Raw genomic sequence first — 5174 nt, forward strand, 5'->3', positions numbered from 1 at the left:
TATATATACAGTATCAAGAGAATCTCTGTAGGCACAAGCCTTAACTGTCTCGTGGGAATCAGTATTTAGATCTTTGAACATCAACATAGAGCCAGGAAAAAAATGAAAAGACCTATTAGTAAATTGTATTACTATATCACAGTATTAGAACCAATGAAAGATTGTGCATTGATGGCTGAACATTTTTTATTTTCTTGTTTCATGAGTTTCTCCCAATCTGCTCAGTATTTTTCACCAACTTGGCAACAGAATAGTAACTTATTTAAAGAAGAAAGAAGTAAAAGAAAGCGTGAGGAAGAAAAGAAATCTTAATGAAATACTATAGGATAAGGAAAGGTGCATTGCTTTGGCTCTACAGCACTTACTGTTCCCCACCAGCTCATCTTCATTTCTTAGAGACTGTGCTGTATTCCAATTGGCTCCTTGGTCGTTATGGTGATTAAACATCCTCCCAGTCTCCTGGGCACTGGCCCTGGGCAAGGAGCATGTCCAATGGTCCTGGGCAAGGAGCATGTCCAATGGATTGTATGTTGAAGTTGCACATGCTCAGTGATTGTGCCCTTTCACTGCATTTAGTTGGTGTCACACACATGTGAGAAGCAGAAAGTGGCCACAATGCAACTACAACTGTGCGGCTTTGGACACAATTACCTTTTATGAATTGCAGTTTGTTGAGCAATGAGGCCTCCTAAAGTTGTGAGACTTCACTATTATGATTTAATGAATACATAGAGGGATTCTAATGGTAACACATCCACAATAGCTACTCAAAAATTGATTTGGCGGGGCAGAGAGAATCTAAAATAAAGCAGTGCGCATGGTCTGACTACAGCCTTGTAATGGTGGTGCTGGAACTGGAAACCCTTCTATTACACACCATGCCTGAAAATGAATACGAGTCTGCTGGTTGACCCTGATTAAACAAAGTTCGTCACACATCTTCTACTAAACATTTGAAGGAAACTTCAAACCCGAAACATTACCTCAGCCAGTTCTCATCCAAGAGAAAAAAAAGAGAGTACAAACACATTCACTCCTATAATCTGAAATATTTACCATTGAGCAAATTTATAGATCACATCCTGCACCTGCACAAGAACTTATGGAGGAAATAAGGCAGGAATGTAAGGCTTGTTAAAGGGGAAATGGCAAAACAAATCATACATTTTTACAAAATGACAAAAGTGACAAATGACAAAAAATACACAATCAAAAATCTAAAAGTAGTCAAAGCCCCATGACCAAAAGGTTTCTCCTCCCTTTACTATAAAAAGTTTCAAGGTAAATTGGTACAAACTTTAGCACTGGCCACTGACCCACGAAATTGAATGATGCATGGATATCAATAATCCGTAAAACCAATATAGACCCATTATTCACCAGAAATGATAGGCCAGTTTCGATTGTCAATCGTGATGTAAAAATCTTGGGCACGATTTTATATAAAAACTTAATTTTATAGTGTATGCAAATAAGTCTAATTTTCATAGTGTATGCAAATAAGTCTAAGCACTTGATAACAGAAAAGCTTTTGATACACTAAACTGGCAGTACATATTGGCCCTCATGGAAATAATAGGACTGGGTCCAATTTTATTAAAACATTAAAAACATATTATGCTTGACCCAGATCCAACTCAACCTGCCCTCCAATAGTCCACTAGTTGACATCTTTATCCAATGTGGTACAAGGCAAGGGTGCCCACTTTCTCCTTGACCTAGCCATGGAGTTGCTACTGAGAGCCATCAGGGAAAAGGTAGACATTCAGGGCCTTAGGGTCAAAGTTAACGAAAGAAAACCATCCTTATTTGCTAATGATTTGATGGTATTTCTAAGTAAACAATTCACATCTCTACTGTACCTTAACACTCTTTGATAACATCAACCCAGATACATCTGAAATGCTTCCTTGCAATCTGCCAAAGCATACATTGGATTTAACGTGCAGACTGAATACATAAATCCCTGGGCCATTCTCATTTTGCTGGTAGGTGTATCCGCTCCTTGTTGATGTCTTGCTTGCCATGTATAATTAATGGGTGGTTGATATTGTATACTGTTTTTGATGTTGTACAAAGTATGCCATTTGTTTTATGGCATTGTTTATGTAAAAAAAAAAAAAAAATTCTGCATAAAAGTAAAACAAATCCTTTTTGAACCACTCGTATTCTCTAAATTGTGTTTGTTTGAGTGTGCGAACATATGGACAAATTACATAGTTAAACTTTATTGTACCTCATTTATCTTCAATGTACAAAACCAATTTCCCTCCATTAATTGGAACTTACTGAACTGGGATAAACACAATATATGTTGGAATGTTAGAATTCATTGTGTTAAAATGGTTCTGTTCTGGTTCTGCCAAATATTCTATATCTTTTTAGGATGCCAAGGCAGCAAGGTTAATAATAGTCAGTAACTGGAAAAACCTGGACTTATATTAAGTACTTTGAAATAAATAAAAATTATTGCCACCAAAGTATTGACACATTATGGATGACAGTATTTGGCTCACATGGTTGAAAATGACCCCCAACTTTTCTCAGCTCAGCATATGTGAACACTCAATGCCCAACTCAAGGACTAAAAGCTATGATATAGATAGTTCAAATCTTAATTGATTTTCAATAAAATGTAGAACCCAGATGCTGCATTTATTTTATTTGTTTGTTTTTTCTTTCTCCTTTGCATTACTTTTCATATATCTGCTTTTGAAAATGACTGTGATAATCAGTCCATTTTTTATGTATCCACTAAAACAATCCTTAAAATTTCTAAGTTTAAAAAATAATCATTTAAAGCTGGCACTAGGATTATGTAGGATAGACCTCAGGAGAAATGAGTTTTGAGGTTAGTAATAAGATCTGAATACAATTTGATGCAGGCTGCAGGTGAGTCCAACATTTTCTAATGGGAACACAAGTGGTCTATACAACTCATTAGATTAATAAAATGATTTAATTTAGTGTAGTATCATAATCCATTTAAAGTAACTGTTCCCTTGTGTATAACTCATCTTTCAGCTTCATATAAAAAATGATTTATGAACATATATGGGAAGGTACATTATTAAGGGTCAAATTTCGAATTCATGTGAATTTTTTTAAACTCCCTTATATTAAAATGAATTTGAAATTCGACTTGGGGAAATTTATTGATAAAATCTAATTTTCAAAATGAAAATGACCAAAACTCGAATCAAATTAGATTCAAATTCAAACAGTCAGGAAGGCTGCAAAGAAATCCAAATTCATCCTTGGACCCTTCCCATTGACTTAAACAGCAATTCAGCAGGTTTTAGGTGGCAGATAGTCTAATTCAATCTCTTAAAGAGCCAGAGTATGATAAATCTCAAAAATCAAATTTAAATTTTTTAAAAATCTCGAATCGAGTTTGGATAATTCCCTAGTCAAATTTTGACCATAAAAAAAATGTGAAAATTTAATTTCAAATTTTCAATTTGACCCTTAATAAATCTGCCCTCTAGGTGCTTGATGTAATCTATTTAATATTCTTTGAAGGACATCTCTGATATCTTTACTTCTAAGGCTGTAAATAAGTGGGTTAACCAATGGGGTCACTACTGTGTATAACAGAGACAGAACTTTGCTTATGGTCTGTGATTCTTTTCTAGGGGGGATCACATAAATAGCAATTAGAGCCCCATAAAATATGGAGACCACAGCCAAGTGGGAGCTGCAGGTGGAGAAGGCTTTTTGTCTCCCGGTATTGGACACTATCTTTAGGATTGCATGGGCAATACACATATATGATACAGTGATCAGTATAAAGGGGATGAAAATCACAGGGATAGACTGTAACATAATATCTATATGCACCAGGTAAGTGTCTGAGCAAGAAAGCTCTACTATAGGAAAGAAATCACAGAAGAAATGGTTAATAGTGTTTTGGTCACAGAACTGTAAGGTAGCCATAATTTTGGCAATAATGAGTACGGCAATGAGACTAAGCAACCATGAAACAAATATTAATGTAACACAAACCCTGTGGGACATTATAGAAGAGTAACGCAGTGGGATACAGATGGCCACATATCTGTCATAGGACATTACTGCTAGAAGGAAACACTCAAAGGCTTCTGTCAGAGATATAAAATAAAATTGGACCAGACAGTCAACAAAGTATGGGGACAATAATTGTTGATTCTAGAAAGTCACATGCAGACAGTTGCTGGAGAAAGAAGTACATGGGGGACTGGAGGTTCCGGCTGGAGGACACCAACACTATGATGAGGACGTTCTCCCAAATTATCATAATGTAAATCAGAAGGAACAGAGAGAACAGAGGAATCTTGAAGTTATGGAGATTCTGAAATCCCAAGAGAACAAACTCACTGACCAATGTTTGGTTCTTCATGGACATATCCTGGAAAGAAAAGTGAATCATAAAAAAGTTATTCAGAGCTCAGATGTTGGATTATTAGCTAAACACATTGCCATACTCAACTTGGTTAATAATATAAAAAATCTTTGGGGAACCCAGGGAGCTACATTTTGGTGAGGAGGTAAGAGTAGTTCCATGATTCTCCTGCATCAAAAGGCACAGCCGTGCTTGATTCCCAACAGAAGGCAGGAAAGGCTGAGCAACACCAGGCACAACTATTCAGAAGCACAAGGAGCACATTTTGATTCAAATATGTTTAATGAAAGGGGTTCAACACACAATGCTATACAGTGAAACATGCAGGTGCAGGACGTATTTCCCATGAAACTTGCAAAATGGCAAAAAATTCATGAATTTTGATGCCGGCAACAATTCAAATTTGTGCCTGGCGAAGTGGCGCAGAGTGTGGCAAAGTGGTCAGTGGCGAGAAATTTGCCCGTTAGCAAATTTGCTCCAAAGATGGTACCATAAATTGACAATAATTGGCAACACTGATAGTGATTAAAGTGGAAATTTATTTGCCAGGTGCAAATTTGTGGCGAATTTCTGTGTTTTGCCGCAGGTGAATAAAAGTTTTTTTGACACACAAATTCATTACCACTATGCTAATTCACTAAAATGATAAGGTGCATCTCAACAGCTGAATGCTAGCGTAACATCGGCAGTGAGAGCATTTCATAGAGAATTTTCTCTAGCTTTCATTTATGTCTAGCGAAACATCGCTAACACTCTTACTCTTAGGTTAATTTGAATAGGGCGGTTACCTAAA

At 36.4% G+C, this 5174-nt stretch overlaps 1 pseudogene; it reads right to left on the bottom strand.

The window, feature by feature from the left end:
• Positions 1-3468: 3468 nt before the first annotated feature.
• On the bottom strand, positions 3469-4384 carry LOC108710522 (annotated as a pseudogene).
• Between the last annotated feature and the right edge of the window lie 790 nt (positions 4385-5174).

This window comes from Xenopus laevis, chromosome 3L, assembly GCF_017654675.1.
Source record: "Xenopus laevis strain J_2021 chromosome 3L, Xenopus_laevis_v10.1, whole genome shotgun sequence".
NCBI lineage: Eukaryota > Metazoa > Chordata > Amphibia > Anura > Pipidae > Xenopus > Xenopus laevis.